The sequence below is a fragment of the Lepidochelys kempii genome, chromosome 5 (genome assembly GCF_965140265.1).
Source record: "Lepidochelys kempii isolate rLepKem1 chromosome 5, rLepKem1.hap2, whole genome shotgun sequence".
NCBI classification, from domain to species: Eukaryota; Metazoa; Chordata; order Testudines; family Cheloniidae; genus Lepidochelys; species Lepidochelys kempii.
Window position 1 is genome coordinate 132,361,555 of NC_133260.1, and position 10,804 is coordinate 132,372,358.

A 10,804-nucleotide genomic window follows, 5' to 3' on the forward strand; every position below is an offset into this window, starting at 1 on the left:
AAAAAGGGAAACAATATTGCAGTGCAACACAAGACAAAATGGTAGATAACACAATTGCTCTGATAAATGCAAGAAAGATACACAAAGAATGATGAATATATCATAGATACCTTAGTAACAAACAAACAAACATTTGGACTCTTGTAGCAAACAGAAGGGAATTTATGTCCCGCATTGAAAATGGATATTTTGCACATGCTCTTTTGAATTTCTGTTTTGCTGTTAGAGATATAGTACAGAAAGAGGCAGCTCTCCAGTTGGTCATAGCTCCCAAACAGCAACATGGCAATTTACACCAGTTAAGGGTCTGCCTGTAAGTCTTTGGTACGTAGATAATCATGTTCTGGTTAACAGGCAAGACATAAAATAAATATCTCTACTTATGGCCTGATCCAGTTGCTCTGAATACTCTAGTGCTGGTAACTGCAATATAATAATAAAAAAATTGCACAATAAATAAAACAGACCTTAAATGCTAAGAGCTAATAAGGATTGAACTAAGCTGACCAAGGCAATGAAAAAGAAGTAAGGTTTCACTATACATTACACCGGCCAGATAAGTTTGGCCTGGCTAGAGAACCTCTGCCTATAGGGGTAGGAGTTTTGCTACCTGACTTTCCTCCACACTATGAGCTTCTGTCATCTTGTATTCCTTTATTCCCTGAAATAAGGTGATAACGGCATTTCCAGAATTATATCCTGGGAAGAGATCAGCCTGTGCTGTGACGTCATTATCAGAAATCCTGTCCTCTGGAGGGAAAAACCTCTGACTTTTGGAGAAACAGGAATTTCAATCTGGCCCTTCTCATCTTTGGAGCATGATGGGTGCTGGAGGGACCTGCATATAGCCCTCTTCAGCTAGAAGGAGGGTCATAGAATATCAGGGTTGGAAGGGACCTCAGGAGATCATCTAATCCATCTCCCAGCTCAAAGCAGGACCAATCCCCAATTTTTGGTCCAGATCCCTAAATGGCCCCCTCAAGAATTGAACTCACAACCCTGGGTTTAGCAGGCCAATACTCAAACCACTGAGCTATCCCTCCCCCCTCCAATTTACAGGCTGCCAACTGAGCTGGTGTAAGTCAGCATGGTCTATAAAAGTCAATGAAGCCACACTGATGTTCTGTGGCTGAGAAGCCGGCCCTGTTACGGTTATAGACGCACATATTTTTCCCAAAGTTGAGTGACTGTAAAGTGTTTTTATTAGGCTATGTAGAAGAGCATTTCAAATCTTCTGCCCGCAAAGAAGGGACTGGCCCTTTGTATCAGGTTATGCCAATGGATTCCTCCAGTCCCCCCATATACCCCTCATGCCCAGCCTGCCTACTTCATCTCTCCCAACGTGGGCACATAACAAGTAGCCTGATTTTCAGTGGTGCTGAGTCTCCAACTGCTCCCCGTACAGTTGGAAATAAATATTGACTGGTTTCATTTTATGTAGGTACATCCAAATTATTAAATACTGTACAGGCCCTATCCAAAGCCTACTGCAGTCAATGGAAAGACTCCTGTTGACTTCAGTAGGCTTTGGATCAGGGAGTAGATGCAGTTGGAAATGGCCTGTTGTTGTCTGCTAGCTAGAACCAGCTGTTCTTGGACTCCCGGCAGTTCTCCTAGCTGCAGTGATGGCTGTCCCTGCTGGACATGGTTGGTGCACTTCATTCTGCGGCCTTGCCTTGCAGGCATCTGAGTTGGTTGTGGGAAAGGATTTTGTGCTTGTAATCGAGGTTGTTGCAGTTGAAGAGCCGTCTGCTGTGATAGCAGAGGTGGAGGGTGCAGGGGCAAGGCATATTTATAGTACTGCAGAGAGATGGAAGGAGATGTAGCCATGTTGGGAAGGACGAGGGAGTGTTAATAAATTATGTCACAGATGGAGCATTCTTCTAAATCAAGTTTCAGAGTAACAGCTGTGTTAGTCTGTATTCACAAAAAGAAAAGGAGTACTTGTGGCACCTTGGAGTCTAACCAGTTTATTTGAGCATAAGCTTTCGTGAGCTACAGCTCACTTCATCGGATGCATACTGTGGAAAATACAGAAGATGTTTGTTTTTATACACACAAATCATGAAAAAATGGGTGTTTATCACTACAAAAGGTTTTCTCTCCCCCCACCCCACTCTCCTGCTGGTAATAGCTTATGTAAAGAGATCACTTTACATAAGCTCACGAAAGCTTATGCTCAAATAAATTGGTTAGTCTCTAAGGTGCCAAAAGTCCTCCTTTTCTTTCTTCTAAATCAAGAACGTCATTAAAGAAATATCATGGCGTCAGCATATGAAAAAATGAGAGCTCAGCAATGCTGCCTGGAGTGGTCATGTCGAGAATTCTCCCAAGGTTGTTGATTGCATTTCTCAATGTTTATAGCTGTGGTCCTTAGCTTCTTCATACCATGATCCTTTACGACAACAGAGTACAATGTAGGGCCTCTCTTGCTATAGAGTTCAGGATCCCACTCTCAACTAGCCATGGAGAAAAGGTGTGGTCACAGGCCCACAGATGGACAATCTATGGTTTATAGCATTGAATTGTGCTACACTTACTCTGTATTAGAGTAATTACGCTAATCCCTATTCCCATGCATCATTACAATGCAAACTTTAAAGTCTTGGTCCTGCTTCAGCGCAGGGGGTTGGTCTAGGTGGCCCTTCCAGAGTCTATGTGATAACACCCTGTCTGTCAAATAATGTGACAGAACGTAATCACCGTTTTCTGCAATATTAGATTCACATTTATATATGAGTAGGGTTGGAAGGATTAGACTTTTGTCCGTAAATGCCGATTTCACTTTACACAGGATAAAATCGATATTTCCATAGATGATCGTTGGTATTTACAGATCGGCAAAGTAAGCAAAATGCTGCTTGAGAACGTATTAGTGTTTGATTTAAGGCTACTTACGCTGTATATGTTGATGTGATGGTGGCACTTTGTGTTTCCATGGTTATAAAGCTTTAACTGTTTGAGTCTCACATCTAGGGTCATTAAATAATTATCTGATCCCCCATTGTCTCCCCCACACACACACACACAATTTCCCACAACTGTGCAAATCTAAATGGCTTAAAAATAAACAGAGATATCATGCACCAAAATGATTTTAAAAAATCCAATTGAGCCAAGCCTATATATAAGATAAACTGTGAACACATAATGGCAGAGTCAGAACTGTGTGTTCAGCCCCCAGTTTCCCATTTCCTGATTTGAGCTGTTTAATTCTGCATCCTTAACACTGAATTCACATGTCCTGTTTTACAATTACATTGAAAAGAAAAATCCTTATTTCTCTATAAAAAGTCTTATCCATCTGAGGTATTTCTGTGCCTGCCCATTACCATAGTATCTGAGCACCTCACAATCTTTAATGCATTTATCCTCACAACACCCCTCTAAGGCAGGGCAGTGCTATTATCCCTATTGTACAGATGGGAAACTGAGGCACAGAGCAGCTAAGTGACTCGGCCACGGTCATTCAGGAAATTGAACCTGAGTGCCCTGAGTCCAAGAATAGGGACTGGACTAACTACTAACTCTGGCCACTGGATATTCCTTCCCCTCCAGTATCTTCTGGATCTTTCAAAGGGCTCAGAGAAGTTTGGTGTCCAATTCAAAGGGATTTGGTCACCTAACTCCCTTAGGCATTTTTTGAAGATCCCAGCTATCCTTGTTAAAATGTGCCTTCATAGTCTGTTTCCTGTGGGTGACTTAATGACATTCATAGGAACATAGCACACCTTTAGTCCCTTATGTGTGCTACCATGCCTCTGTGAGTGACTCATTTTGGATGCTTCAAAGTAAGGCACAAACCCATAATGCACCTAACCTTCCTGAGCCCTGGTTGAGTCACTGAGTACAGTTTCTGGAGTCCTGTCCAGATGGCAATGGCATGAAGAGCTCACCTGTTGGGTCTCATGTGGTCTTCGTTGCAACCACGGAGATGAAGAGTGTGGTGGCAGGAGCCCATGCAGCCAAAATTAATTACATGGTTCACCATAGTTGTACTGAGTTTACTCAGTGAATAGCAAAAGCAGAGGATTTGTTTTCTGTAGTACTATGCTCATTTCTGACACTAATAGATCTACGTAAGAAGTGATGCTCAGCACCATGTTATGATTCCCCTTGATTAAAACTTGATGGAATTCAGATTGCAAATATGTATCAATAATTTAAGGATCAGGGAATGTAAGAAAATGTACTGACACCTTGGCTTGGTTTTCTTTCATCAAGACCATAAGCACACAATAAATCCTCCCTAATATCAAACTTATTATCCTGCTGGCTGTGAAAGAATGGAGAGATTGCTATTCTTATGTCTATTGTCTGATGCTCGGGAAGCATTTGATACTATTCAGGTGGAGGCCAGATAAGTAGGTATGTCTGTATTGGTGACTCTATTGTGTATCATCAGACCTACTGATGACAGAGAATGAGAAGTCCTTAGAGGAGTACAGGAGGCTCTCTTCACTTAGCTGGGTAGCAGCTAAGCTCTTACTCAATAGCCATAATTTGTTGCCGGGGAAGATTTTTGAAGGAAGTTGGGTCAAGGCAGCACTGCTGTCGTTTAGGTCCTGGGTTGTTGAAAATGCCCCTGAACCACTGTGGTGAATGATTTCAGCTGTGGCTCTCAAGATAACAAGCAAAACTTTCATTGATATCCATGGAAATAGTTAGGCCAACACTGAGTACCTTTGAAAATCCCACCCCTTGTATGTAATATATTTCAAACAACAAAAATAGTCGTTAATACTTAGTGTGGCTTCTGTGTTTTCTATATGCCTTTGTGTTTTAGGTGTGTCATGGCAAAATTACAGGTGAAAGCCTCATTCCACTGAAGTCAATTGGAGTTTTGCCATTGACTTCAGTGAGGCTTGGATCTCACCCTACATGTCTTAACAGCATGGTCGTTGATCATGTGAACGTCTGTGGTTATAGCTACTCTAGCCTGTGCTAATTTGCTCAATCAAATGCCACTAGAGGTATTGTCCTATGAGAGAGAGCGCACACGTAATCTGTGTAATGAAGAACATGGACATTGCAGGAAAGTGTGTCTGTGGTTTGACTGATTTCTTCAGTTTCAGCTTTTGGACTCTTTAGATATTGTTCACTCAACGGAATGGGTGTGACTAGATAAACAAAATGGAAAAAAACATGCAACTAGTGTAGGAAACGCTTGCGATCCTTGCAATTTTTCTTCTGAGGGTTATATACTTTTAAAATGCAAAGGATGCAGATATATTTCTTAAATGAACATACTTTGTTAAGAAGGAATAAACTGCTATACCACCTCTACAATATCTTGAGATTATCTGAATTTTAGAGAAATAAAGCCATGAGGAGCCAGACTTCCCAAACAGTTCAGCAGCTGGTAGCTCCTACTGAGAACAATAGGAGCTTCAGGACGCTGAGCACTTCTGAAAATCTGGTCCTAGATCTTGACCGTAAACAGCTGTTATCTTGTCAGTATAAACCCAGATGTACAACTTGTGCAGTATAATCACACCAGATACCATGCATGGAATCCAAAGAGAATGACAGATTGTTTTTTGATGTTTTATGCTAATGAACAACTTATAGTTTGATAGACAGATATGACTTACTGGCAGAGCAAAATCTGTGTCTAGGAGGCATATAATCAGCCTCCAGTCATTTAAATTTCAGAGCTCTATCTGGAACAGAAATATGTTGGGAGAATTGCTAATTAGTTTTAGCTCCTGGAAATGAAATAGTGTGCAGTGAATCAACAACATATTCAATACGAGTGCCATATTCCTTGAAAATCCTCTTAATTTCCAATCACTGAAATTCTGTGGAGTGCTCAAATACACTGTGAGATTACAGGCTGTAATGCATCTTTTATGGGAACGCAGGTATAATTTGGTTTATACTGAAACACTCAAGGGAACATACGGTAAAACATGAAATTTCAATGTTTGCTGACTGATAAATGTGCCTATGTGCTGTTTACAGAATTATTTTTATCACTAATACTCTACTCTGCTTTTTTTGTCTTCAAACATTTAAGCGTCATGGAAGGTACAGATTAATCCAATTATAGCTACAGGTTTTCACAGTAAGGAGACTATCTAAGTAAACCAGAGCTCTGTCTATACTCATGGTGATCGTTTTCCTATGTACCTTCAAAATGAAGGCTCTGATTATTTTTGTTTACTCTATCTGGTGAACAGTACTGGTGAACAGTAGACATGCAGTCCCACAAATTTTAATTCCCCAAAGGAGGGGTGATTACTGATGTTATGTCCCAAGCTGAGGGAAAATTTGCTGACAGCAGAAGCCGGTTTGGGCCAGCTTAGTGCACTAAGTGAAAACAGTAGCCCTAATGAATCAACATCCAACCATGTCTACGCTAGGTCAGTAAAATGAACGTTAACATCACTGATGAATGTTACGTGAACTGCTCTTCCAGAATCTGGTGATGGAAGTAGAGAAAGCTTCACGAGATAAAGACTTCATGTTTTGTTGCAGAACACAGGGGTTTTCAATGAAATTGCAAGGCAGTTAAGGTAAAGCAGATGAAAAGCAATACTTCTTTACAACACCTAACTAGCCTCTGGAACTCTCAGCCATAAGAGATCACTGAGGTTTAAAAAGATTCTTTTATAAAAGATGAAACATTTCTAAGGCTACTGAGAACATCCCCAGTTGTGAGGATGCCAGTTGTTTTTAGAAGGGAGACAAACCCTTATGCATCCAATCTCTAAAGCCTAGAAAGAAATGTCCTCTGTGGTTATTCCATTATTGTCCACTGTGGAGCTTCTTGCAGTTCTCTGAAGCAGCTCATGCTGGCCACTGTCCGAGACAAGATGCCATGTCATCCGGTCCAGCAGTTCCCCTGTTTATATGCTGCACTGAGTTTTCTTATCAGCACATATTCTAAAATAAAGTGGTTATTTACCATGTCCTCAGAGCCCGGCACAGCTCCCTAGAACCCAACCAAGAAACACAAAATCGGAGTTAGCAAAAATTGGGATTAAGGTATAGACATTTTCTTTTCACCTTTAAAAGATGTGAAAATCTTAACAGGTCCACTAAGTGAGATGCAATGGATTCTTCCTTTTGACCATATGGGCCAGAAAGACATTCAGAATTAAAATCGGGACTTTAGGGGGAGCTAGGAGTACATTAGAAAAATTGCACTGGTTTAACTACATCAGTTTGAAATTGATCTTGTTAAACCAATGCAACTCCCTAGTGCTGCTGCACTTAAACTGATTAAATCAATTTAACTTAATTCTGTGACTTTCCTGCAAATGTTATATCAATTACAACAAGAGATAAAACAGTTTAATGGCATCTACATTAGGGGTTTGTACTGGTTTAACGTGATTGACTTTGAAATCAATATCATTAAATGGGTTCAATTTTTCTAGCAGATAAGCCCTTATTGGCATCAGAAGATTTAGTTAGCCCTGAATTCTCTCTTCTCAGTAGCCTTGGAACTGATAAGGAACTTACTGGTATTATCCATTGTCCATCTTTAGGAGAAAGCGGAACCGCTGCAGAATTGCATATTTAAACTAGAGTTGGGCAAGCAGCAGAAAAGCGATCTACTAATTGCAGTTTCTCAGTTCATCTCTGACTTGTTCCTTTCGTGCTCCTCTTGGTTTACTCAGCTACATACATCTACCTGAAGCAGGTTTTTGTCAGTATAAACACCTGGATTGGCTGATGTTTGTGAAAATACATGTATTCTTGTGCAAACAAGGTTATCTGATGAATATGGGTGTTCACTGGGCACTCTGCCAGAAGTGCTGTGCGTGATGCATTCTCACACACACAGTTCAGAGGTTGTTGGGACCTGAATGTCACAGGAAAGGTCATTTGATCTTTATCCTAGAAATCATGCTACTTTGCCCATTCTCATGATGCCTGTTTCTTAGATGGGAACTTTCAAGCATACGTTGTAAAGAACTAGAAATTATGGTTATGGACGTAAGCACACACTCTCAATTTCAATAGCACCAACAACAAGGATATTCTATATTATAGGACATAACGCATCCTCCTTACCTGTGGCCCCATTTGTGCTACTATAATTGGAAACATCTGCATAAAAATAGATAAATAATTAAATGGAGGTTGTTGAGCCAAATTCAGTTAAATCTGTACAAGACTAAGACTGGAGAGACGGACTGGGTAGACAAAGCACTTCACATTCATTTAGCCACATGGCTGCAATGTATTTGACTAAGGAATAGGAAAAGTATTTCATTGACGCAGTAAAAACATGTGAACATATGTGGACTTTTAGGGCATCACAATATTTTGATTATATAAAAAACAACGATAAACTGTATTAGAGAAAAAACGTGGCTGAAATTTTGATCTCTCTCTCTCTCAGTATTCCTGCCCCACCAGCAAAAAGCATCGTTGGGGAGATAAGAAAACAGAACCCCTTGACTTTTAAAGTGCTTTTTAGTGCCAAGTTAATAATTGATTTAATTTTTGGTTTGCTTTTTTCCTGGGGACAAACCAAAAAGTCTATTAAAAAAAAATTCAGTTTAATGAACCAAAACTGATTTTTTTTTTCTGAAACAAAAGAACAAAATTTTGCTTTAGGTCTAAGCAGTCTTTTTTCAGTGTTTCATTATATCAGAGCAGGGGGAGAGGGAAGCGTTTACCCTTTTTTAATATAAATATAATTCAATTGCAAAACAAAGCATCATTTCAAAATGAAAAGTCAAGCCAGTCATTTCAAAAGGAACCATTTCAAATTCCTAAAAAAAAAAATTTTCAGCCAAACCTATTGGCTGAATTTGTTCTCAATTTGCAAATAGTTTTGGTGGCCCGAAAAAATCATCAACCAGTGAATTTACTATTCGCTGGGGAAAAAATTGTCCAGCTCTAGGGCTGCCAACTTTCCAATCGCACAAAATGGAACACCCTAGCCACGCCCCTTCCCCCAGGCCCCGCCCCCACTCACTGCATTCCCCGTCACTCGGTGGCTCACTTTCACTGGGCTAGGGCAGGGGGTTAGGGTGCAGGAGGAGGTGAGGACTCTAAGTGGGGGTGCCAGCTCTGGGGTGGGGCCGGGGATGAGGGGTTTGGGGTGCAGGAGGGGGCTCCAGGCTGGGGTGTGGGATGAGGGATTTGGAGCGTGGAAGGGGGCTGCAGGTTGAGGCAGGGGATTGGGGTACAGGAGGGCGCATAGGCTCTGGGCTGGGGGTGCAGGCTCTGGGGTAGGACCAGGGATGAGGGGTTTGGGGTGCAGGAGGGGGCTCCAGGCTGGGGTGTGGGATGAGGGATTTGGAGCGTGGAAGGGGGCTGCAGGTTGAGGCAGGGGATTGGGGTACAGGAGGGCTCATAGGCTCTGGGCTGGGGGTGCAGGCTCTGGGGTAGGACCAGGGATGAGGGGTTTGGGGTGCAGGAGGGGGCTCAGGGCTGGGGTGTGGGGTGAGGGATTTGGAGCGTGGAAGGGGGCTGCAGGTTGAGGCAGGGGATTGGGGTACAGGAGGGCGCATAGGCTCTGGGCTGGGGGTGCAGGCTCTGGGGTAGGACCAGGGATGAGGGGTTTGGGGTGCAGGAGGGGGCTCAGGGCTGGGGCAGGGGCTCAGGGTTGGGCCAATGGGAGTGTGGAGCTGGTGCTTGGGGCAGGGGGCAGCGCACAGAGCCCAGTGGGTACACCTCCTCGCCGCGTAGGAGCCGGGCCTACGGCTGCTTCCTGGGTGCAGCGCCGTGCCGGGACAGGTAGGGACTAGCCTGCCTTAGACCCCACAGCACTGCCAACCAGACTTTTAACAGCTGACTGGAGCCGCCAGGGTCCCTTTTTGACAGGGCGTTCCAGTCAAAAAACGGATGCCTGGCAACCCTACCCCGCTGGAGTGCCAGGTGGATTTTCACCGCAACACTTAGCTCATGCGTGCCTAGGAGCCTCAGCGGGCCAGGCTGCCAGCAGGACTCTTACTCCGGGGGCTGGCTGCTCTCAAGATCTTCTGTACGCAGTCAGCAGCCAGGAGGGCTGTTAGCACAGCGTGACAGTGATTATAGGCCTGAGCATGAGCCACACACAGAGCTGCCTTCATGAAGGTGTCAGGGAAATTGTGACTGAACTTACTGATTGTTGTGGCAGCAGCTGCTGTTGCACATTCACCCCATTTCCTGCTCTCGGCGGTGCCTGTCACTGGCCCCATTCCTGTTGCAGCCATAAGCTACATGACGGGGAACGAGATGCTTCTAACGGTTAGAAGCAACCTCACGCAGAAGTGAAGAAACACATGCTACACAAAGTAGAAGTTTGTTTAAATTCCAGCTAAAAATCCAACCAGATTCCTAGAGTTTTAATCCCAGACCCAGAAATTCCAGGTGGAAAAAACATGTTATCTCATTCACCCCTGCCAGTACACAAATGAGAGGCTTGCAATCTGAAAGACTAGGCCAGTTACCCTTACCCTTCTGTAGAACACACACACCCTTTTACATGCCGAACGTTGCATAATTCTTTGTCTTGCTCATCATACACTGGAACTGGAGCAGTATCTCTGCTATTAACTGAACCTTTTGCAATAAATGAGTGAACATGAAAATAAAAAAATTGACTGCAAGCGGGGAAAAAATCCTATCTTTGAATTTTTATATTAGATGCTTTCTTCCTAAAATTAAGCTAGTGCCACCCACACTCCCTGTGTCCGTAAGGAATACAAGCAGTAATTAAAGACACATTTCATTAGCCTGCAGCTATCGATATTTTGAATAAACGTTATATTGACAGGCTTCCACCTGGCCCGTAGCCGAGGAAGGTTGGTCTGGGGCTGGTGGATGACAGTGTCGTGTAGTGGATAGGATGCGACTC

At 42.9% G+C, this 10,804-nt stretch overlaps 1 pseudogene; it reads right to left on the minus strand.

Moving 5' to 3' along the window:
- Positions 1–336: 336 nt before the first annotated feature.
- On the minus strand, positions 337–4,909 carry LOC140911982 (ameloblastin-like; annotated as a pseudogene).
- Between the last annotated feature and the right edge of the window lie 5,895 nt (positions 4,910–10,804).